Source organism: Diabrotica virgifera, chromosome 3, assembly GCF_917563875.1.
Source record: "Diabrotica virgifera virgifera chromosome 3, PGI_DIABVI_V3a".
NCBI lineage: Eukaryota > Metazoa > Arthropoda > Insecta > Coleoptera > Chrysomelidae > Diabrotica > Diabrotica virgifera.
In genome coordinates, this window is record NC_065445.1 from 131590224 (window position 1) to 131617791 (window position 27568).

Sequence of the window (27568 nt, forward strand, 5' to 3'; positions counted from 1 at the left end):
AATTTTTCAGTTTTTTGGCTATGGTGAGCACTGCGTATGTCTCAGCTTAATCGCTTAAACGCCATTTGAAAGCTTAACTCAACCCTATTGATTTGGTGTATTTGCGGTTTTCCTGTCTTTCCTTGAACCTAAGATATATACGCCCAAAAAATATGCTATTTTGTATTTACCTAGTCCTCTAGCTAACTTACGGGTAGTCAGAAGTCAAAAATTAGACCGGTTCTGAATCGGCCCTCACACCCTCTTGAAACACAGAAAAAAAATTCAGATCGGTTTAACTTTTCCACACACATACATACAAACATACATACATATCCACAAACATTTTCCATTTTTTAAATAAAAATTGAGTCATAATTCTGAGCTCGATAACATTTGAATGGTATAACCGATTTTCAAAATTAAACATGCGTTGGAAAGTTAATGATCTATGCTATCAGAAGCCGCAAAGGTCGGGCTTAAATTTTTGAAATTTTTGGGAGTTTTGGGGACGAGAACGAAAAACAGGCTTTAAATGGGAAGGGCCATAAAATCCACACCCTTGGACCAAAATGGAGAAGTAACATATGGACGAGTCTTTTCCTAAACTTTAAGATGGGATTTAGCCCAATTTTCAATTCAGTCAGGTTTAGAAAATCGAAAATTTCGTGTATATATAGTGTCGCTTGTAGGGGTGTTGTGCGCCACTGGTGAGAACTGCCGTTCTCTGTGGATAATAAATACCCAAATTGAGCAAAAAACAATTATTTTTTTGTTCTTCAAATTTATTTACTAAATTGCAACTAGGGGTCTCAAAGATCTTGAAAATTTCAAGATTTTGTCCTGATCTTGTCTTGATTTCAAGACAAGATTGAGACAAGAAGTAATTTTAGATTTCAAGACAAGACAAGAAATTTTATGTCAATACCAAGATTTCTTGTCAAGAAATCAAGAAATCTTGAAATATCTTGACTAGTAATGAAAATTCTAAAACCTATGTCGGAATTGATATGCCATGCATTAAAGCAGATAACACTTTTTATGGAGTCAATGTCTAGCCGATTTCTTGGCTTTGTTATTGTTAAATCTGCTCTTAAAAATAGCCTTTCCGCAGATACAGATGTTGCTGGCGTTCCGAGAAAATCCTTTGCCATTTTCGATAATGACTGGCAGTATTTTTGTGTCTTCAACTCCAATCAAGTATATTCTCAGAATCTTCTAACCTACGCTCATTTAAGTATTTTTCAATTTCATGCTTCCTAGAAGTTCTCATTATCAGCTTTTTTAAATAGGCAAGTAATATCTAAATCAAATTCGTTATCTTCTTTTTTAGGACTAAGTGCTGGCGCTGTTATTGGATTCTGTAGATCATTCTTGGATTTATTAAAGTAGTTAGCTTTAAATATTTCTTCAATTTTTTTTACTGCCTCTGATTGTAGAAGCCTTCCCCATAATGAAGGGGAAAATGCCTCTACTTTATGCCGAGGATCCAAAATAAGAACTATATAAAGTATATCCAATGAGTTGTGTTTCAGTACTTTATCTCTCGCAGCTTGAATGCAGCAAATTAATTGCTCTTTGGTAGCGTCTCTATCAATTTTATTATCAAGTTCATGAGCCCATATTTCCAGTTTGTCTAAAAGTAAATTTATTGAAATTACTACCAATGGGAGTGTGCAATATTTTTTCCCTTCGAGTATTGAACAAAGTGTTTTAAAGCTTCTCAGATACTGACAAAATTTGCTGATCAGAACCTATTCTTTATCTAATATCTTGCAATGATTTAGATTTTCGATGTTATTGCAAAATATAGTTTTTTTACACTTAAACCCCATGTTAGCATCTCGAAATTAGCATCTTATAATTTAAGGCCTCGCAAGCACTGTTAAGTTTAAGTTGCATTTGCTCTGAGTTCTTGATTTTTTTACTCACAGGAGAGTTGAAATCTAAAGCAGTACCATTTATATAATTTTCTACTTCGAGCTCATCCTACAAATTATCAAAATTCTTTTCGATGTCTAAACAGTTTCGATTTGGTTCAACAACTTTTATGAAATCTTGAAAAGGTATGTTTAGAATATGTGCGAAACATACAAAATGCTTATTTTATTAACACGCAACGCAATAAAAAGTTCTCCGGGGAATCACCGGACTGGGTAATCAAGAAATATCAAGATCTTAAAATTTCTTGAGTCAAGACAAGATATAAGATGTCAAGAAAACGTCAAGACAAGATTTTTTAGAATTTCTTGATTTTTTCTCAAGACAAGACAAGAAGTTGTTATCAAGACAATATTTCTTGTCTTGTCGACCCCTAATTGCAACCTAACACTAGCATTCCGAATCCGATAGCACCTGACGTTCCACCAGGATCTTCAGCGTCAACACACCACATGGATGATTTGGATTGCCGAAGGCTGCCCAAGTCGGTCTTATATTACGGAGAAGCTCATCGGTTTGGTTATATTTTCCTATGCGAATCTTATGACCTAGGTATTTATAAACCATTATCTATTATCTGGTCTATGGATCTTGTTTCTACGCATATCTATTCGTTGACTACAAAGTTTGTCATCATCTGGGGTTTAGATATCTACCTATATTAATTTTCAATCTCCCTTCTAGCGAGGAAAGGTAGAGCTGATTTAAAAGTTCTTTTACCCCATCTATCCTATCAGCTATTAGCACAATATCATCTGAAAACCTCAAGCTTTTCTCCGTTTATCTTTATACCCTTGTCACTCAGTTTTGCCGTTTTACATATATATTCCAAAAACTTAGTGAACAGTTTCGGTGATATGGCGTCCTCCTGACGTACTCCACGTTGTATCGGGAATTTCTGAGTTTGACGATCACTTACTCTAACACTAATTGTTGCGTTATAGCATCACAGCCGTAACTACTATTGGGGCAACCGGGGCAGTGCCCCGGGGCCCCCGGCCAAGGGGGGCCCAGCAGGAGTCCCCTTTGATTGGCCGAGATATTACATTGATTGACAGAGATTGACATAGATTTTAACGAGGAAAATAAAAATATGTATTTTGAAAGCCGATCCCAACAAAATATTTTCAAATGACACAATTTTAAAACGACCTTTTAAACATAACGCAACATAAAGTTTTAATTTTTCACTGGGGAAATTATTCTTTTCGACTAAAATGCAATTGGAATAGAACAGGGGCCCCTGAGGCCTGAGCTAAGCTGGGGCTCCCGATACCTTAACATAAAAATTTAAAATATTACTTAGGAAATTAGTTATTTCGGCGTAATAAAACCTAAAATGCCATTGGAAGAGGGGGCGCTGAGCTGGCCCCCCCGAGACCTTTCGTAAAGATAAAAATTGTTACTGAAGAAATTAGTTATTTTGGCGAAATAAAAACTAAAATGCAACCGGAATACAGATCCCAGCTACTTTGTCTTAACCAATTTACTCCAGACCACATCTTGATACGGGAAAGGAACCACATGGTACCACAAATTAAAAAAAATTACTCTAAGATAGAATCAGCACATTAGGATCAGTCCCACCAGTACACTGACCAGCTTCACAGAGTGTGTTTGGCTCACACTGCAGTTGCTTAATGCACCATAAGGTGCATTTACGTTCGCTTGGTTATTCGTTCACTACAAAGTAACACCATTTAGATGGATAGACCATTTAGACCATTAAGATGTAATCATTAGCGCTGTTAATTTTATAGGTATTGCAGGACATGCTGAAAACAAAAGAAAGAAGAGATGTGTTTAATTATATTTATACACCGATAGTCAATTCGACATTCTGTCAAGGATTCCAACATTTTTTGTTGATTTATGGATTATATGGAGAAAAACATCTAGGTTACAGGAATTTTGTCACTGATATGCAATTACGGAGATAGCGTGAAATCTGTATTTCGAGCAATAATAAATAGGGGAGAGTTGGATAAAACGGGATAGTCGGATAAAACGGGATACCTAGCCTAGACACCCAACTAGTGCTGCTATCAATCGGACAACGACGAAAACTTGTTCTCAGTCGTCATTTTAACGTTCTTAGTTCGTTTTACCTCGATGCCATTACTTGATGAAAAGTTGTTGTGTTTAGAATTGTTTGACTCTATTTTTTTGGTACTTTGTACTTTTAAGTGCGTTGTTTTCTACATTACCTACAGTCGGAAAAATGAAAGAATACCCATGAACGAACATATAAAACACGCTGTATTTTCCTGTCACCGTGTCACACAAAAAATTGGCCAGCGCAAGTACATGTAATAATTATTACTACATCTACTTGCGCTGGGCAATTTTCTTTGTGACACGGTGACAGGAAAATACAGCGTGTTTTATATGTTCGTTCATGGGTATCCTTTCATTTTTCCGACTGTATATTGCCTACATATCTAAACATATAATTCCGGTGACTATTATATTTAATTAAGCACTCATTAACGAATATTCTCATGTGTATCTAATTTTACTTTCACGTTTAGGCAGGAGCCATTTTTGTTTTGAAAAATGTCTGAGTTGGACAAAACGGGACACTTATAAGTTGGATAAAATGGGATACAGTTTTTTATGTCCCTTTTTATCCACCTATTTATTTCTTGGCCTATTATTTTTTAAATAGCGATAAAACGTGTTCTCTTACTGCAGAAAATAACAACATATTTTTATGTGACTTTTGTTCTGATATACGTACCTAGTCCTAAATAAAAGGTCTTATTTCCCATTCTGCAAAAAAACATAAAATAAAAAAGGCCTATTTTTAAGTTTCTGACTACTGGAGATATTGTTTTTTCAAAGGTAAATTTTGCTTTGCAGTCTTATATCTACTTAAATATACTTTTTAGATAATTTTATGCAAAAAATTAAATATTGTGAACCTATTCCGTTTTATTCAACCGTGGTATGCTAAAACGGGATGTTTTATTTATAAAATATGTTTTTTGTGCGCTTCAATAAATGTTATACCTATAAAAAATAATAATATGATAATTTCTTTAACATTTTTTCCGTAATAAAAATAAACAAGAATGGTATCCCGTTTTTGTCCAACTCTCCCCTATACTAAAAATATAATTTCTGATGACATTGTCCGAGTTTTCTGAACAGAATATTATTGATGACTTTAAGATTACAAAATAATTATTAAAAAATTAGTTTGCAAGGAATATTTCAGGGTCTTCCGATAAAATTACAGTGTTTTTCTTGCAATATTGCAAGTATGTACATATGGCGCGCATGAAATTATCTTTCAAATATTTATATTGATAATATATCAACTATGTTTAAAAAATGTCATATGATAACAATTTTTACCGAGTATAAAGTCTTAATATTTACATTATAAACAGTGACATACGGGAAGGTGAAGTCATTAAAACAACATTATTAAACACGATTTAAAAATTTAAAAGATATTACATATTTGAAGACAGTACCGGAGTTACAGGATTTTTAAAGTATGGCCGTTGAATGATAACTTAGAGTGAAGATAACCTGTATATTTATCAATCAACATTGATGAATAGTGTGACCAACTCCAATTCAGTCGTATTCGGGACAAGGCTGAAAAAATACCTGAAATCCGTGACTTTTCAATGAAAATCGAGCTATTTTTTTAATATAGAACATTAATATTAGCATTTTATTTATTATTTAACATTTTTATGTTGACCATGATATATTTGATGGGATTCAGCCACAATGAGTTGTAATGATAATTACATTTTTGTTAGTTTTTGACGGTTTGACTTCCAATCCGGAAATTGTTCTCAAAAAGGGAAAAAATTAGTAAATCAACTGATGTTGGATTTCAATGTAAATATTACCGTAGGTTAATATAAAAATGTAATTATCATTACAACCAATGGTGGCTTAATCCCATCAAAAATATAATTGTTAAACATGCCAAAAGAAAACCACTTCAGAACATTTTTATGTTGATTACTTCTTACTATTGTAGCCTGTTTCTTAAAATCATATTTGTCTTGCGATGAAATATAATACCACCATATAAAATGTATGCATTTTGGATGTGGTATTGTATTAGAATATTACTCTCTAGAAATTGTCGACTTTTCTCGTCCCACCAATTCAATTTGATGTGAATTCTTAGAAAAATAACCTATTTAATATTTCAAAATAGAATTTTACCAAAACGTTTAAAATTCGGATGGCCCGAAGCCTTGTCCGGGACGCCGGGACACGACTTCGTAATTCGGTCCATGTCCCGGATTTTTCGGGCTAGTTGGTCACAATATTGATGAACAATGATTTTGAGTTTTGGAAAGAAATATGAGGTATTTGAAATAAGCATAAAAAACGCTATATTTAAACTTTTCTTCATAAATTTTAGTCTAATCAAATCGGGAAAACATATCTCTATGCAGAATTAAATTACAGTAAATTTTTATTTGGGTGTTTGTGGTGTAAAGTAAAAATCATCGGAGTCACAGAGCAATAATTGAAAAAAAAAAACACGGTTTCGGACCGCTAATTTGTTTATAAAAAAATAGCACATTATCTGCGGACAGGGCCCCCGTAAGGGCTGCTGGCACCTGTGTGCAAAAGGATTTTGGCTCCGCTTAAGGTATTTTAGTTCATGTTTATTTATTTTTTTAAGGTATGTAGGTAGAAAGGTGCTTGAAATAAAACATAAAACTGAACTTTGGAAGTCATAATAAGTTTTAATGAGTTTTCCCTGAAAAGTTCTTAAATTTTTGGTTATTATACGTTGAAATATTCGATTTGGAATTTGACGAGTAGGAACGTAGTTTTAATGAGCTCAAATTTTACTAGATCTATAGACTTCATGAATACACCATTTTTTTTTTCGTTTTTTTAAGCTACATTTTTTATATAAATATTTTTTCGATAAAATACTTAGTTTTGAGTTATTTGCGAAAAACCGCCCAAAAACGTGTTTTTTTTGTTGAAAAATAAACATTTTCACTCGCAAATAACTCGAAAAGTATTGATTTATTTACAAAAATCTATAGAAAAAAAGTTGATTAGAATTAGTCAGTTTATGCATTTCTCATATTTGAAATCTATAGTTCAAAGGGGCATATATAAGGGGCAACTTTCACTTCCCAAGCAAAAGCAACCAATGGCACAAATCCAACTTTGGAGTGGAGGGTGAGTAGAACCTAAATCCAAAGTGTTATGCAATTCGGTGGTTACCCTGAAAATTACCGGTATGGTGGTATGGTGACCGTCATTTACGTTCATTTACTGGGCTATAGGTACAATAAAAAAAATAAAAAATAGCTATTTTAGGAGCGATATTTCCGAGACTTTGCTATTGCACATTAATTATTTACATCACTAAAATTTATACCATCAAAAATTTCTTGTTCAATTGCTAATACTGCTAGCCCAACCAATCCTTATTGAAACATTGTCCTTAAATGATTTTTAACTTTGAAAAAGATTGCTCGTCAAAAACTACAGATACAGGTAATTTCAAAAGAATTCTAAGGCTACACCTACATTGGATCCGTATTTCTCTAATCCGATCCGATCCGATATCAACCGACGTCGAACTGCTTCTCTGCTGTAGCTTCTTCTATCAATCGCCCGATATCGGGCGATTTACGAATCAATGTAGGGCAGAATATACAAAAAGTTAGAACAAGACATTGGACAAACTCAGCTCGGATTTAGAAATGCCCAAGGAACCAGAGAAGCATTATTTGCAGTAAATGTGCTAATACAGAGATGTTTAGATGTAAACCAGGACATCTATGTCTGCTTCCTAGATTATATCAAGGCATTCGATACGGTGAAACATAATCCGTTGCTGTCAAAGAATAAATAATTTAAACACCAATAAAATAAAAATCAAAAGAGGCGTTAGACAGAGCTGTGTCTTGTCGCCATCACTGTTTAATGCATACTCAGAAGAAATATTCAAAAAAGCATTAGAAGATGAAGTAGCAGGCATAAAAATAAATGGCCTACTTATATGTGAAATTAGATACGCCGATGACACAATACTAATAGGAAACTATTACAGATCTACAAAGAATTTTAAATAAGGCTGTTGCAACAAGTGAAGAATTTGGTCTGTCACTAAACATAAAGAAAACGAAATTCATGGTTATATCAAAGAAAAATATTAGAAACATCAATCTACACGTAAATAATAAGACGATAGAACGAGTTCAGAATTATAACTATTTAGGGAAGAACATTAGTGAAATAAACGATTATACCAAAGAAATCCGAATTAGAATAGAAAAGGCTAGAAGTGCATTCACTAATATGAAACAAATATTGTGTAGTAGAGACCTCAGAATAGATCTTAGAAAGCGAGTACTAAAATATTATGTATTTTCTGTTCTTTTGTATGGTGTGGAGACATGGACTCTCAATAAACAATGCCTCAATAGATTGGAAGCATTTGAGATGTGGACGTATCGAAGAATGCTGAGAATCTCCTGGACAGACAGAATTACCAATGAGGAAGTACTAAGGAGAATACAGAACAGCAGGGAGATACTGGATTCCATCAAAATAAGAAAACTTCAATACTTGGGTCATATAACACGTGGAGACAGATATGAACTCCTAAAATTAATTATGCAGGGAAAGATTCAAGGAAGGAGCAGCATAGATAGGAGAAAAATGTCCTGGCTGAGAAATCTCAGAGAATGGTTTGGATGCAGCTCAACTGAACTCTTTGTGGAGATTAAATTGTTTTCAACTATATCTTGTAAAATACTTAAAATAACTTTAACGTTTTAAATTCATTAGATAAACAAATCATTGGAGTCTATATCCTGATCTGTCAGTCGTTCTTCAAGAACAAAAAAACTGTGTAAAAGATCGCTGTCACTTAATTTAAAATATGTTTAGTGTGTATTTATACCTAATCCTATTTAATTTCCCAACTTTTGTTTTAAACTTAATTTTTGTTTCTTTTGCAATTTTTATTTCAATTTTTGACACTGGGTTTTGGCGCCCCTAAAGGATGGCGCCCGTGTGACCTGCACACTTTGCACATATCGCACTAATAATACAATAGTGTCGTAACTCAAAAAATATGATTTTTAAAAATCAACGAAAAACTCATTTATTCATTTCCTATTGCAGGTCAACAAAAAATGAATGCATATTGTTTTTCTAATTAATATTAAAGGAAGTTTTTTGTACTCTTAGTTAAATAAAAATACTCCCAGTGAAGTTATTTAAGAATTTTGAATTAAAACGGTATTGTTCTTAGCAAAATGTTCGAAATTAAATATTATTTTTAGTTATGACATTATTTATGAAATATTTTGTGTTACTACAATTTGATTTACTAAATTTTTCTACGGCTTACGCCAGTTTTTGGGAAATTTTGCGGACTCTTTGTCGTTTATTGTAAAATTAAAACAGTTAAATTCTACTTTTATAAAAAAAATAATAAAACTTGGCCTCTTAGTATTTATAGCACAGCTTGCTGTTAGCATTTTTGTCTTTTTCTTTCTCCTCTCTGTACAGTTCCTTTTCTTTCAAGTGGTTTTCGTGCGTCACAACAATACTGGTTTTTCCATCCTCATCAGCATTTTTGAAATTTTCACAAAGATCACATTGATCTTTTTGATATTAAAATCTTTAGTAAAAATGCGGCTAAAAGTAGTTGCAGACGCAAATGATTTGAAGTTTTCTTCTGTACATTTATCTTTATAGTCTCGATATAAATCAGCTAAAGACTTGTCACATTGGATATACTCCCGTGACGTCAGAGCTCTAAGGTAATGATGCTAGTGATTCGACGCGTGGCGTGGTATAGCGTTTATATAATGTTTGAGACCTTCATGTTTCCCGCATAATTTGCCATGTTTTCTGCGTTTTACAAGAGCTACTAGTAGAAGAGCTACTCAATGAAGAGCTTCTTGAAAAGAGCTTCTTGAGAAAGAGCTACTTGATGGTTTTACTGTTCGACCTCGAAACAAACTATAGGTTTTCCTTTGCACAACAGGAACGAAATGAGGATCTTAGTCGGAATCATCGGAATTAAAGGCGCTCTGGTCTGAGTGCACCGGTGAAATGTGATATTGCCTTTGGTTGGATTTTGTAATAGGTTTAACATTACTGACCTTACTAAAGGTCGCTGTTTACGTTAATTTCTTGAAGTACTTTGATGACTCGTAAATGGTGAAGGTATAGGTGACGGTTGTACTTTCGTAACGTCACTGTTCTCTATCTGGGCACCAGGTTCATTATTTGTAATCACCAGTGGGAATAATGACGGTGAAGAGTTTTCCTGCTCTCCATTCTCAACATTTGTTGCCATAGCAACAAGTAATCGCCCACGATCACTTGTTGCTATGAATCGCCCCCTTAAAAATAAATTAAGTAATTATTAACATAGATAATTAACGAAATGAACAAGAATGTCACGAAGAGTGTCGTAACTCTAAATTTATAAAATAGTTAGTATTTAGTAAGCTTTTTTAATAACACTTGCGCACATTTTAAATGAGATATTCATATATGGTGATTGACAAATAAATAATGATTAATATATGTTTTACAAACAACAAAAAAATGGTTTAAAGATATGATTCAAAAATAGTGTAGCATGTCAAAAATAATGAACTGAACCAATAATAGTGTCGTTAGTAAAAATATTATTTTAAAACGTGCTTGCGTAAATCAGTAATAGTGTAATAAGTAGAAAAACAACACTGTTATGGTTAAGTTCAAATCAACAAGAATGCAATAACTGAAAATATAGATATGCAAATTACATACCTGATTCAGCAATAACGTGGAAACTCGAAATGATAAGCAAAGCAACACGTACGTTCCCGATCACTGATGGCCGCAACTAAAAATGGCGCAATATTGTGAGGGCGATAACGACAGTCGGTTAGTCATGAATAACGTCTTATGGCGCCATCTCTTATTCATTTTTTGCACTATTAAAACGACGGTCTTATTGACTTGTAGGGAATTGAATTTTACGTCTGAATATAGTGTTATGTCAAATTAGAAACATTTTGAGTTACGACACTATTGTATTATTAGTGCGATATGGTAGCGGGGTCCCTGCCTGCGGACTTTCCATACCTATATTATATTATTAATATATACAATCATAAGATTCGAAGGTGGGTATGAGCTTTCGTAACGTTCGGTTGTGTGACAGTTCAGTGTGGAAGTGATAATTAAAAAAAAACGCAGGCGGCAAAAACAAAATAGGAACTACATAATAGAGGTAACTAACAAATTTCCTATCTGTTGAATTCCTAAATTTCCTGTACTTTCTTTGAATAAAATAAATTATACATTATCTAGTTAGGTAAAAAAGAGACAGCTTTGCATTACACGGTTAATTATGGGGGATACTACGGGGGGGGGGGCTAACCCCCCCGGTGATGAGGAGATGTTAGATAATATAGAAAACACTGAAAATAATAGTAGTTTAAATAATACACCATTACTTGATAGCAATGCTAATTCAATCACTAATAATAACAATGAAATAAAAAAAGGAAAAAAACATTTCTATTATCAGTACACTGATACCGGTCCCTTTGAGGTATTTATGGAGTCAAAAGGCGATAACGTCGGTAATTATAGTTTTTTGAAATTAGCAAAATACATAAATGACAAAAAAATCGAGAATGTACTTAAACTTAGCAAAAAAGGAAAAAACCGAATTAGCGTTGCTTTCAAGAAATGGGAGGATGCTAATAAATTTGTTTTAAATGACGTGGTTAGAAATGATGGATATGAATTGTTTATTCCGGCAAATAACGTAACATGTAGGGGAGTCGTTAATAATGTAGATACTAGTATATCGGATGAAGATCTAATCAAATTTTCGGGATTGGCTTCGGTCAACATTAAAGTACTAGAAATAAGACGATTTAAACGGAAGTCTAAATATGACACGGAGAAATATATTGATACAGAAACGGTCGCATTTACCTTTTCGGGAAAAGTAATCCCGAAGGAAGTGAATATATATGGGATCCCTTTTAGGGTAAAACCATACATGATACCAGTGGTTCAATGTTATCGGTGTTTTCTTTTTGGACACACAAAAAATCTTTGTAGAGGGGGAGAAAAATGCAAAAACTGCGCGGAAAAAATACATGAAGGGGATTGTTCGATGAAATGTTTACATTGTAATAGCAGCTTTCATATAAGTACCTATGAGGAGTGTCCAGAGTATGTGAGACAGCGGAATATTAAGGCTGTCATGTCTCTGGACAATCTTTCATACTACGAGGCATGCGAGAGATTTCCTTATGTTTCTACTAGAAAATCGCAAGAGAATAATATATTCAGAATGAGCCAGGAAGAATTCCCAACATTACATAAAACTCAAACAAATAATTTAGAGACAATTCCCATCAATATGCGATGGATAGAAAATGTAAAGAGTAACCCTGAACACCTGTTTAGTAGAAAAATTGAGAATAACTCAAACAAAAATAAAAGAAAGGCTAATGAAACAAATAAAACATACAATAAAGAAGTACACAATCAATATTTATTATCTCCAAATGGGAGAAGCGAAGAGAGAGCTCGTGCAGTAAACAATGAGACTCCTGGATGTTCCCGTACAGAGCAACTAGAGAGGGACACAGAAAAAACACTGAATGCGATATTAAAAAAACTAGATTGGAAACATAAGGAACATATAATCAATTACTTGAACCAGCTATTTATACATGAAAGCTCATCGAACCAAAAGTTGTTAGATTTAGATGGATATCAAGAATCCACTTATTATCCAATGGAACATAAAAAGTTTAAGCAGTAACTATAACAGTCTGAAATATTTCATAAGCGAACATAGACCCAAATTAATTCTATTAAATGAAACTTGGCTAAAAAATAATCATCACTTCTATCTAAGAGGATATGAAATACATAGGTTGGATCGAGGGGATGGTTATGGTGGCCTAGCTACTGTGGTTCATAATAGTCTGGATCACAAAATAGTATATAGGTATAATAATAATGTTAGTAAAATTCAAATTTTAGCAACAAAAATAATAGATTGGGACATTACAGTTATTAACATTTATATCCATCCTAGGGCAAAAATAAATTTAAATAGTTGGGTTGGACGCATAAATAAAATCAGGGGAAATAAAATTTTAATTGGGGATATGAATGCACATAATGCACTTTGGGGAAGTCAAGTGTCTGTTAATGTTAATGGAAGAATAATTGCTGAATCCTTAGAGGATTTGGATCTAGTTTGCTGCAATGATGGGAGACCCACGCGGATTACCCTACCTGGACAGAATGCCTCAGCGGTAGACCTAACACTAATTTCCTCGGAAATTGCAAATATATGCCAATGGGATGTGTTAGAGGATTCTGGAGGCAGTGATCATTTTCCAACTTCTTGCAAAATCGCAATTGTAAATGAAAATATAGTAACACAAAAAAGTCATAAAAGAAATACAAAGAATGTCAATTGGGAGAATTATGCTTCAAAAATAGAAGACTTGATGAAGAATGGGTGTGAAGACTATAATTCATTTACACAAATTATGGAAATGGTGAGTGATGAGGAAATACCTCTCTTGAAAACAGAAAAATCTATAAGAAAAAAGAAAAGCCCTCCCTGGTGGGATAAGGAATGCTCTAATTTAATAAAAACAAGAAAAGAAAAAATTAAAAAATATAAGGAAGAAGCAAGCAATGAAAATTATATTGAAATCAAAAAAATATTTGCATACAGTAAAAAAATATTTAAAACAAAAAAAAAAAAAAGAAATAGCTTCAAAAGCTTTTGCAATGGATTGACAAGGGACACTCCTCTATCTGAAATATGGCGAACAGTTAAGCTATTCTCCACATATCAAAATGCTGTAATCCCTGCTAAACTTCCCAACAAAAACATAGCTCAGAACATATTAAATAATTTGGCAATTGACATAACAGATCCTGAGTTCACGGTTACCCTAACTAACGAGGATGTGGAGGACATTTCAAGGCAAGAAATAATAAGTGTCATAAATAAAAAGGATAAGGCTACTGGCTTAGATCTTGTAACATATAGCATGATAAACAGACTTCCCCTGGTGGCGCTAGATGCATTGTCAAAAATATTTAATCAAATAGTTAAAAGAAACACAGGTTTTCCACAAGAATGGAAAAACACCCTTGTCATTCCCTTTTTAAAACCCAATAGAGACCCTTTATGTGAGGATAATTATAGAAACATAGCTCTAGAGTCATGTGTAGGCAAAATTTTGCAAAATATAATTAAATTAAGAATAGAACAAATAACGGAAAAAAAATCGATACTAAGCCCTAAGCAGTTAGGTTTCAGAAGAAACAAAGGGTGCAACGATAACTTAGCTTTAACAATTAATTATATTAGAACTGGATTTAGTAAAAATTTAAATACAATTGGAATTTTTTTGGATATCAGTAGGGCATATGATACAGTCAATATATATTTGCTATATAAATACTTATTAAAGTATGACATCCCAATAACTTATGCAAACTTGATCTTGCAATTTTTGCTCAACAGAAATATCTACGTTAAAGACAAATCAAATAATATATTAGGCCCAATGCAAGCATCCACTGGATTGCCTCAAGGGTCTCCACTCAGTCCAATATTATTCAATCTCTATACTAGATCCCTACATGATTTAATAAACCATGAGATGGAGTGTTTCCAATATGCAGATGATTTTGTAATTCTGGTGCAAGGATCTGATATATACAAGCTAATTAATTCCTTAAATACCCATATAATAAATTTACAGGAGTGGTTTGAGAAACACAACTTTAAAATTTCAGCATACAAATCAAAAGCAATAATATTTAGAAAAAGAAGTCAGGCTTATAACTTCCCACATTTGATATATCAAAATATGGAAATTCCATGGAAAAATGAAATAAAGTATCTGGGATTTCATTTACAGTGCAATTTGAATATGAAAATTCAAATTAACGACATGATAACTAAAGCAAACAAAGGAATAAATGTCATGAGAGCAATTTGTGGTACAAAATGGGGAGCTGACCCGAACATTCTTTTGAGTTTATACAAAGGAATAGTTAGATCTCATTTAGATTACGCAGCCAATCTTTTAAACCCCTGCAGTAAAAGTTTGATGATGAGGTTGGAACAAGTACAGAATGTTGCCTTGAGAATCGTAACGGGTTGTCTACGTTCTACACCCATCTTAATATTGCAAGCAGAATGTTCAGTAACAACGTTACAAGTTAGAAGGGAGATACTAGCACATAAATATATACTCAAACAAATGCCGGAAAAAAACAATATCATAGTAAAGAGTCTAAATAAGCTAAACGAAGCAATAAATGCAAACAATAGATTCTGGAGGAACAAGGTCATACCAGATTACTCACTAGCATATACAAATATACTCAAAAAAACAAAAAACATAATTAGATATAAAATCAATCCTATATATGAGGTAGAAAGAAAAACTCTTCTATACCCCATTACAATTAAAAGTCTAGAATTTGAAAAATATGAAATTGAATCGAACGAAAGGTTCATAGCTAAATATGGTGGAATATATAATAATCATACCCACGTATATACAGATGGATCAATAGACCCACAAACAAATCAATCGGGATTTGGAATTTACATCCCAAGCATCAATTATAAATATTCGTCACGACTCCATAACTACACACAAATCTGCACAACTGAAATAATAGCGGTATACAAAGCCATGTCGGTATGTATTGAAAAGGAAATCATGAAAGCAGTGATCTTTGTAGATTCAAAAAGTGCCTTATCCAAAATATCTAGTCACAAATGGGACCAAATGGATTATGTAACTATAATGACCAAAAAACTACTGGTAGATGCAAATAATATGGGATTTTCAATAGGATTAGAATGGGTACCGGGACATCAGGGGATTAAAGGCAACGAGGTGGCAGATAGCTTGGCCAATATTGGGAGAGAATTAAGAGTACCATATGATGTAAAAAACATCAGCACAGATATCTTTTGTGTTACAAAAAAGAACATCTTGACTCAATTTTACAATAACTGGTATTCCCAAATTAAAGGTAAATATCCGGACTATTATGGACTGCAGGATAGTTTCCCTATAAAACCTTGGTATAACAAATGTGGATATTTGGGTAGGAACAATATTACTAACCTTAATCGTTTACGAAGTGGACATTGCAAAACTCCTTGTTATCTCCACAAAATAGGCAAAACGGAAACACCGATATGCGAATGCGGTACTATGGGAACATTGGTACACATCATCTTTGAGTGCCCCATAAATAAACATAAAGATATGGATTTGTATCTAGAACTAATACAAGCTGGAATAGACAGTCCAATATCTTTACAGAGCATTTTATATAAACCCTCGAATAAAGTTATTAAGATAATCAATAAATTTATCAAATTTTTTCAAGTAGATCTATACAATTTTCAAAAAATAATAATAATAACAATAACAATAAATAAATACTTCAGAAAATACAGGGAATCTCCTAAAATGTCAAAAATTATATTTGTATCCTTAAAATCCTTAATCCTAACCGAAGGTAGCCAGCCCTAAACCTATGTGAAAATGTTTGGAAGCTACCCCCAAACGAGAAAAGTCTTAAGTTAACCTTAAATGTTGTAACACTTTTCCCCCTCTTTCTACAGAAAAACAAGAAGAAGGACAAGGACCACATAGGACCAAAAAAAAAAAAATAGATCTGAAGTTGACAGGACACCTGGTTGTGCATTGCCTTGAGCAAGACGCGCATAACCAATAACATGTACTGGGTAAATGATTAAAAAAAAATCGAAACCCAAAAAAAAGGAAGAAGAAGAAGATCATAAGATTCGATTCCATCAATAAAATTGCTGGTAAATAATTTTTCCCAAAAAATGGCCTATTTCCGCTTCTTTTATTCTATTTGTACGATATCCAAATACTATATTTTATACAGGGCGGAACGCACTTATGGAATAAAATTATTTTAAACACGGGCGATCCACGTTAGCCTGGCATAGTCCATAAGCTTTATTTTTAAAAGAAAGCGAAATTTTGAAATTATACAGTGTGAAAACGATTTATGGAATAAAATATTATTTGTGTACTTATTTTCAAAAATAATAAAAATAACGCTTGTTCACATAAACTTTTAATATTAAATGCGCGCTTTTTAAACATACATTTAAATGTACAGGATGATTCACGCAAGTCTAGCATGGTCCACCATCGATATTTTTATAAAACATCCTGTATATTTTTAATTTTTTTAAAAGCTCATCTCAACAAACGTAGAGTCTATTACAAATATACAAGGTGAAATTTTGAAATTATTTATAAAACGTCAATATATTGCAAAATGCAAAAATCCAATATATTTATAATTATATAGTTTAGAAAATTGATGTCATTATTTAGCAAATTTAAAATATAACACCCTTTTTGAAAGTTTGGTAAATTATTAATTTCAAAATTTTATGTTTTTAATAATGTCTTGACGAAAATTATACATAATTTAAAAATTTCACCTTGTATGATTGATAATAGGCCCTACATAATTCATTTTCATGAGATGAGGTTGTTAACTAGTTTCTAAAAACCTAAAAATATACAGGGTGATTTAATAAAACTAAAGATCATGGACTATGATAGACTTGCGTGAATCACCCTGTATATTTAAATTTATGTTTATAAAGCGTCCATTTGAATTTGATAGTTGATGTATCTTAGAATTTTTTAAAATTTTCTAAAATAAGGACCCAAACAATTCTATTCCGTAGGTGGTTTCCATATTTTATAACTTCAAAATTTCAGCCTGTATTATTCATAATCAACCTACGTTGCTATCGTGTTCACTGTCCTGTACACCCTGTTCGTTGAAATCAGATTATTAAGCAGTTTTTAAAAATATAAGAATATACAGGGGTTCAATTAAAAAAAGCTTACAGCTTGCGTGAATTACCCTGTACGTTTAAATTTATATTTTTTATATATCGCACATTTGTATATAAGAATTGACGGGTCTCAGGGTTTTTATAATTTTTTAAAACAAGGACAGAGTTAATTTTATTCCACAAGTGTGTTCCATCCTATTATCAGTTTTAAGGGGGTAGGCGCAAAATCTCGGACCAATGCATTCATTTTTTACGAGTTCTGAGAAAACTAATAAATATTTTTGAAAAATTTAAACCCAGAATGAAACATTACATTATTACCGAGGGCCAAAAGTCCCTGAAAACTTCTATAATGTTTATTTTATTTTTACAGGGGTGAAAATTGAGTGTGATTTTTACTTTCAAATATATTATTCAAAAGAAACTTTTTGTTTATTCTAAGGGACTTTTGGCCCTCTGTAATAATGTAATCTTTTATTCTGCGTTTAAATTTTCCAAAAATATTTATATTAGTTTTATCAAGATTCGAAAAAAATAAATGCAATAAAAATGCATTGGTCCGAGATTTGGCGCCCACGCTCTTAATTTTCTTAGCAAACCCTTTATATTAATTTAATAAATCAAATTAGTTTGACCGTTGAATTTGAAAACTGAATATTTCGTTAAAAATTCACTAAGGTAATCTCAGATCATCATTTTCGAAGTGACGTCAATAAGTTCCCACTGGTACGTTACGTATTAATTTAAAACATGTGGCACAACTCGTTTCGAGGTATTATGGGCTTATGGGCACAATGGGCAGTATTTTTAAAACACAGAATCTTCCAGTGTTCGCCGTTTTGTATAATCACTACGCTACCACCATAGTTTATAATCGGGAATTCCTCTTTGGGTTTCCCCAGGCCCACTCTAAGAGAAAATTAATGTTAACTCGACATACTTTATGACAATTTTTCAGATTGAAAGAAAAATACTAATTCTGAAGATAAGTATCCATACCCAACGGATAATTATTTTAACAGTAAAATTTTTTCTGCTTACCTACATATTAAAATATTCACATTTTCTTGTTGGTGTTTTTATTTTGTTTGTTTTTGAAAAACCATTTCCGGACTGAACAAAAACATCCAATTTTAAAGAAAATAATTGTATATGATCGTTATTGTATACGATCGTATATCGTTACATCGTATACGATCATATTATCGTTAATATGTAGGTACCTATTTAAATTCAGTGATGAGCGAGCTAATAACCGACAAAATAACGCAAAAGATGGACAACATAATGCGTTGTAAAATAAAAAGAGATGAAAATAGTAGAGGTGGGAAATTATCGGTATTAACCTATAAACCATTACTACTTACGATAGTTTCCCACCTTTAGACGTTAGCTAGTTGACTGTAGTCATACGCATGACGTTAATGTGACAGTAACATTTTTTTATTTTTAAATAATTTTGACGAAGCTGTTAGAACGAATAGAACGAGTGAGTTTGGAAGCAAGGCTGCCCATAAATAAATCAAAAGCAAAGATTATGATTAATGAGTTAATAATTTTAAAAATCCACTAGGAAAAATTTCCTGTAGCTGGCTGTATACCATTAATTACAAGTAAAATTTAATAAAAATTTTTGGCTTGGTAAAAGGTATATTAGTTTAAAAAGCCCCTATAGGGCTACAAACATAGAAACAAAACGTTTTCGCTCTGTAACAAGAGCATCATCAGTGTTACAAGAACATGGTGAGCCAACCAAAAAATACAAAGGTCAAAGCCTTTCAAAAACTGACTAAAAGTCTTATATACGGCCCTAGGGCAACATATGACTCCCACACGTGGTAAGTGGGTCAATAGGTAACATTAGGTCATTATGTTACAACAGGTTGCCTGTCACTTGTTGTAACATAATGACCTAATGTTACCTATTGACCCACTTACCACGCTTGGGAGTCATATGTTGCCCTAGGGCCGTAGCCATAGGAATTTTATCCATCCTTTGGATTTTGCCATGTTGGCATCTATATAAGACTTTTAGTCTGTTTTTGAAAGGCTTTGACCTTTGTATTTTTTGGTTGGATCACCATGTTCTTGTAACACTGATGATGGATGCTCTTGTTACAGAGCGAAAACGTTTTGTTTCTATGTTTGTAGCCCTATAGGGGCTCTTTAAACTAATATACCTTTTACCAAGCCAAACATTTTTATTAAATTTTACTTTAATTTTTAAAATATTTTTATTTAAAAACTAATTTAAAAATTAAACAGACACAGTTTTCCCATTCCCTCAGGAAAAAAATATTCAGCTACTGCCTTGTCATATTTTGACGTTTATTTGTGTCAGTCGAAACGAAAAAAAGCTAACGTCTAAAGGTGGGGGACTAATTTGTAAATGGTGATGTTTTATAGGTTTATACCGATAGTTTCCCACCTCTACTAGTTTCATTTCTTTTTAGTTCAAAACGCATTACGTTGTCCATCTTTTGCGTTATTTTGCCGGTTTCACTCTCCATCGCCATCTCATTAGTGCGCTCATCACTGTATACATACTGTATAATAACCTAAATGAAAATATAATACATTGTGAAATAAAAAGAGATGAAACTAGTAGTTATGGTAATTATCGATATAAACGTATAAATTAACATTACATTCCATAGTTTCCCACCTGTAGATTCTCTATTTTATAAAATTCTCTATTTTATAAAATTCTCCTGTCACAGTGACAGTTGTCATACTCCTCCGATACGTCTAAAGGTGGGAAACTATGTAATGTAATGTTAATTTATACGTTTATATCGATAATTTCCACCCCTACTAGTTTCATCTCTTTTTATTTCACAATATATTATGTTTTCCATCTTTTGCGTTACGTTACTGTATACAGAGATATACCTACTACATTATACAGTGATGAGGGCGCTAATAATCGGCAAAATAACGCAAAAGATGGAAAACATATAAGTTGTGATATAAAAAGAGATGAAACTAGTAGAGGTTGAAAATTTAGCGATAAACAACTATAAATTTAGGTACAATAAATTGATTGTTTCCCACCTTTAGACGTATCAAAAGAGTATGTCAATTAAATCTGTCACTATCAGAGTGGTATTTGCCAAACTCGTCCGATAAGTCTAAAGGTGGGAACAATCAATATAATGCAAAATTTATAGGTTTCTCTTGCTAAATGCCTTCCTTTATTAGTTTCATCTCTCTTTATCTCACAACTTAATGTTTTCCATCTTTTGCGTTATTTTGCCGGTTATTAGCACGCTCATCACTGTATAACATAGTAACATAGTAGATCACTGGGTTTTCTCTTTTCGCTACTCTTTGAGGTTATTGACTGTTTAGTAGAATCTGTAATTCAAATAATATTCCAATATTGTTCTAAGAGAAGCTAAGGGAGAGGTCCCCTTTGACGATGTGTGAAATGTCGTTTTTATGGTTGTCCGGTTCAAAAAACGAAATGGCGCAAATGATTAAAAAATTGAATGACAGAATTATTTTGGGTTCTATGATGATATAATAATAGTAATAATAATAAAGAATGTAAAGGTGACAAACCTCGGTCAAGAAACAATCGGCTACCGACAACAGCTGTATGCCGAATTTTGCAGGACGTACCCAGATATTTAAGTATCGGAGCAACGAGTATCAGACTAATACCGGGTCTGACCTAGACCAGTCTACCAAGACCAGTTAAGAAACAACCTTATCCCAGAGACTAGACGCAATACTATCAGAAGCGAAGTCGAACGGGAGATTCATAACGATGTAGTAATAATTGAAGATCAAGTGTCTGTTGAAGTTCATGAGCAGATTCCTGAGCTTGCCATACAAGAAACTCAACCTGACAATACAGAGCAGGAAAACAACGAGTTACGTGATAACTTAGTAAGCGAAATGGCACGTGCGGTACAGGAGTTTAATGGAACAAACCCACTTAGCAGACCACCGCTACCACGAATAAACTGTTGTAAGAAACTAGGGGCGCTGTTACAAATTGTGAACACTGAAGTCCTACCCAATTATGTCGTAGAAGCACACACCTTAGAATATTTGCACATGCTAAGCGACTGTGCAGCAACAGCATTTGATTTGCTAATATAATGGGCATTAAGATCAGAACACGACGGGGTACTAACAACGGAAGGACTGGTAACAGAATTGCATCCTGGGAAAAAGACTGCTCGGAAAGATTGAATTACTGCGAGGAATATTGGTCAAGTCACAGAATATATACGAGTTGTAAGAAGTAGAAAAGTCATCAGGAGAGCCGAAGAAATAATACTGAGTACTGCAAGACACTCAAGATATGATCCAGAAAACAACACAGTCCAACAGTGCCTGGATACATTAAAACAAAAACTCTCCCTTTATTCAGGACGACTCAGAAGGTACAAAGTGAGTAACAACCGAAAATCCGACAATGCCCTTTTTGAGACTGCTGAGAAGGCCTTCTATCGAAAACTCAATTCCACCGTAGAAAATCTCGATAAGTCTTACCCAAGCCAAAAAGAAATTCATGAGTTTTGGGGAAATCAACTTTCCACACCAGCTGCTCTTAACAACAATGCTGGATGGATAGAAGATACGACACAGAACTGCCAACACTACACTACTACTCTATACGAACCCTTCACCACTGAAGAAGTCTCAAATATCATCAAAGAGCTTCATAACTGGAAATCTCCTGGACCAGACGGAGTTCAAAACTTCTGACTTAAGAAGTTTTGGAGTGTTTGACTGCTTATCAACACTAATTAATAATGTTATTTCTAATCCGCAGGAAACACCATTATTTCTAACTCAGGGAACCACTTATTTAATACCGAAGGATCAAACTAACACCCAAGATCCAGCCAAATACCGCCCAATTACTTGTCTTCCAACTTTGTATAAATTGGTCACATCCTGTGTAGCCCGGCGTATCTACCAACACTGTGCACTGAACAATATCATAAAGCCTCAACAGAAAGGATGCGCTAAGGGCTCCATGGGTTGCAAAGAACAAATTATCATCGACTCAGTCATTTCTAATCAAGCATATTCCAAAAAGAGAAACCTATTTACTGCCTTCATTGATTACAAGAAGGCCTTTGATTCAGTGCCATATTGAGAATATATAAAGTCGATGATAATATAGTGACCTTTTTACAGCATATAATGACAGAGTGGAAGAATTCACCTTCAAATACCTGGTGAAAATAACATCGAAACTGAAATGTCGTAATCGGTCGGGGCCTTTTCCAAGGAGATTCGTTAAGTCCACTGTGGTTCTGTCTAGCTATGAACCCACTTTCTCAGCTATTTAACTCCACCGACGCAGGTTTTAGCATCAAAAATAACAACGATGTGGTGACTAAGCTTAATCATCTGTTGTATATGGATGATTTGAAATTAATGGTTTCCACTCGAAACCAACTAGATGAGATGCTAAGAACTGTAGAATCCTTTTCAAATGACATTAGTATGCATTTCGGACTAGACAAGTGCCGTGTTTTAAATATAGTCAATGTAAAAGTACAACCCGGAGGATTAGATATGCAAAATGGCCAGAACACCGAGGCCATGGGTGAAAACGATATGTATAAATATCTTGGAGTAAATCAGCGGATAATTGACCATAAGCAAATGAAAACTGAGATAACTGCGGAGTTTATACGAAGGATAAAACAGCTGCTTCGTTCACACCTTAACAGTAAAAATTTGTTTAAGGCACTAAAAACCTACGCATGTTCCGCGCTTAGTTATTCGTTTGGCATTGTCAAGTGGACAAAAACGGACAGAGAATCTTCAGCGAAAAGTAAGAACGCACCTCACAAAGGCACAAAAACACCATCCTAAAAGTGCAGTAGAAAGAACAACATTATCACGGAATCTAGGAGGAAGAGGACTTATGGATATAGGTGAGCAATTAGATAAACAAATTGCTAATTTAAGAACTTATTTTCAGATGCAAGCTGAGACATCTACTCTACATCGCGCTATTTGCGCAGTAGATGAGACAACACCGATCAAACTGAGGGAACCAGAAATGCGCATAAACCACCAAGACGAAAAAATTCGCACCTGGATGGGTAAACCTCTGCACGGGAGACATCCCAATGAGGTCAGCCAAGACTATGTCGACAATACAGCGTCGAACTATTGGTTGACATCAGGAAAGATGTTCCCTGAAACGGAGGGTTCATTACTGGCCATTCAGGATCAGGTTATACCAACCAAAACTTACCTGAAATATATCATCAAAGACCCTCAGGTCCAAAACGACAAATGCCGATATGGATGTCAAACCCAAGAAACCATCCAACATCTTACAGGGGGCTGCCAGGCATTTGCTGCAACTGAATACAAGGAACGGCATGACGCAGTGGGAAAAATTCTTCATCAAAAGATAGCTATCAAGCTGGGACTTCTCCAAACGGACCATCTTCCATATTATCAATTCGTCCCTAAGAGGATGGCAACTACAAGCTATATTGGGACCGCACTGTGCTTACAGACCAAACAGTGGCACATAATAGACCAGATCTTGTACTAGTTAATCAATTAACAAGACAACCAACACTAATTGATGTGGCGATACCTAACAATAATAATCTACGTATTACGTATCTACGATCTGGAAATTCAAATACGAAGGCAATGGAGAATGCAAAGTACCAAGACGATACCTATTATTATGTCTACCACTGGAGTCGTTCCGAAGAACCTCATTGAAAGCATAAAAAAGCTGGGTCTAAATGAACATCTTTAAAAGACCATGCAGAAAGCTGTACTACTCGCAACGGCCAGATGTGTACGAAAATTTTTGGGAGATACACTTGCATACCAAGTCACCTAGGGCTCGATAACATGGAAAGAGTCCCACCAGAGCTCAATCCTTTTGATACCGTAGGTATCTAGGATGAGTCAATTTTCCCCTTAGAGAGAGTGTGAGCCGTATGGCTAAATCTGGATAAGTATGTAAATAACGATCTTAATGAATCAGTTTTCTGTAGACTGAATGACATAGAAAAAAGGAAGAGATCATTGGAGTTCCCGAAACTGGTATATAAAGCAGTTGCGTCTACAGAGAAATAACTACAAGAAAGGTATTTATCAACCAGAACCAAAAACTGTTTATCGTTGACTAGATGATCCCGCAGAACGTCTAGAGAATCTTGGATGAGAATGTTACTTAAAAGGATCGACAGTTATTTTGATTTTAAACGGGAATCGTTTTTGCTCAATATCTCCGCCATTTTCAACTTCCCGACAAAAAGTATGAGAATTAAAATTGTTGAAAATGTGATTTTCTATAATTTCTTTCATTAAATTTTTTTCGTGCTGTCGATATTTTTAGTTATGGGGGAAAATAATGACAGTTATTATTTTCCCCCATAGGAAAATATTGTCAACCAGGGGTTAAAATAAGTGTTAAAATTGAAAGTTAAACCCTCCTCCTGTCTGCTCTATTATCTTCATGTTAAGGATGAAGTGTTGTGCTGTGTCTTAGAATAAAAGTGTTGAGAAAAACTTTCTTTGTCTAAGGCGCCTTTCTAGGTGTATCTTTTTATCATCTTACAATTCTCTCTGGCATCCCGAAAGGCAAGTGGGATGCAGGAAGCGAAATAGAACACAGTTGTAGGTTTAGAAAAGACGCAGCAGCACTGATTCTACTAGTAATGAGACATCTTGCCTGTAAAAACGGCCAAGATGCCGAAACTACCGGAGCCGCAGCTCGTACCTAGGTGAGCTCGTTGAAGACTGAGGACTATGAGAGAGATTTACACAAAAATCGCCCTTTTTATACCTTTTTGGTTAGTCGAGCGAATGAGCGAAACACTCAAGCTTTAGTTACGCCATTGCGTAGTGGTTTAGCTAAAATGCACTCCTGGCGTTAGGGATGGCGGTTTTTGACAAAACACCGGTTTTCGGTTATACCGGTTTTTTTTTGCTTACGGTTGAACCTGGCGGTTATAACCGGACAAAAAACCGGTTTTTCCAAAAACCGGTTTTCGGTTTTTTAATCCAATAGGTTACAATGTTACATTTACAATGCACTTTAGTTTGCGATACTCCACTCGACTCTATACTCGATATCAATATGATCAAAATTACTATCGAAAGAACATCAATATCAATATAAATAAAAAATAAAAACGATAATGCGATTTATCTTTTATTTTTACTACCATCAAAAAAAATTTATCATGTATTTCTTTTAACACGTTTGTATAATTGTATAATAGGTACATTTTAACTCATTTAATACTTCCTGTATGGGTGTATCGTTTAGAAAATGTAGGAAAATCCTTGGAGATACGTATTCGTAATTTTAATCGGTAATTCGATATTCATAGTCACAACATTATTTTTGGTAATCAGAAAAAGTCATTCACCCACTTTCAATGTCAAGAGTCAAGTGTGAAAAATAGATGATGTTTGCGTCTACTTCAACCAGATCACTTCTTATGTAAATATTATGATTACAAATACCTTTTCAACGAAATATTATAATAAAACTTAATTGTTTCTGGCTGATGTGAGTTTGCACTTTCAGTTTGCTTTTGTATTTATAAAATAAAATTTGAATTATAGTTTTGTTTGGAATAATTACTTGGAAATAATAATTATGATTGGGATCCAAAATAATACCTAACATAATCCTAATCGTCATAAAAACCTAATAACCGGTTTTTACTTAAAAAAGAAAAAACCGGTTATAACCGGTACAAAAAAACAACCGGTAAAACCGGTTATTGCGAAGTAAAAAAACGGTTTTAGGTTAAAACCGGCAGGTTTTTCCCATCCCTACCTAGATAAACACAATTTTTACTATGTACAGGTACACATCTGACATGGAACAAATTGGGGCACATGAATAAGTGTGTAAATTTAACTTTCTTATTTTGACCCGCACCTATGAAAAATGTATTTAGTCTTAATTATCGACAAATAAAAAGTTGTGTCCCAATATTTGCAGTGCGGTATTTAATGAATATTTATAATATAAAGAATTTAATATATGAAACGATTTTTATATGACAATCTATGACAAGAACATCGAAAAATAAAATAAGGATAGTATTAATAATAATATTATTATTAGGTCTTTCAAAAGACAAAACAACATTTAAAAAAATAGATATAAGTATTACGCAAAGTGTTAAGACTTATTCAATAAATGAAAGAACAATGTCCAATTAATATGACGTACAATTTAGTACAAATATGTTCAAATGTACATAAAATTTTATACTCTCCATGAAAAAATATCCAGGAGATAATATATTAAGTCAGACCCCAATCCACCCGTGGGCACAATACGACTTGAGGGGAACGGAGCGAAATGCAAAATTTTGATGCATGTCAAAAGTTTCAATATGTTTTAAATGTATTTATTTTTTTCGAATTCTTAGAAAACTAATAAATATTTTTGAAAAACGCAGAATGAACGATTACATTATGACCGAGGGTCAAAAGTCTTGAAAACTTCTATAATGTTTATTTTAATAAGTTACAGGGGTGAAAAAGAGAAAATTTAGTGTGATTTTTAATTTTAAATATCTCATTCAGAAGTAACTTTTTATTTATTCTAAGGGACTTTCGGCCCTCGGCAATAAAGTAGTCTTTCATTCTGCGTTTAAATTTTTCAAAAATATTTATTAGTTTTCTCAGGATTTGGATGACCAAAAAAATAATTTTTGAATTAAATTAATTGACGCAAAAAGAAGAGTGTATGTAATTTATTTAACT

The 27568-nt window shown here is 33.6% G+C and overlaps 1 protein-coding gene across 1 annotated transcript in view; it reads right to left on the bottom strand.

Annotated features, from left to right (window-relative positions):
• Window positions 1-27568, bottom strand: part of LOC126881317 (uncharacterized) — a 261916-nt gene that overhangs the window by 20933 nt on the left and 213415 nt on the right. The window lies entirely within an intron of this gene.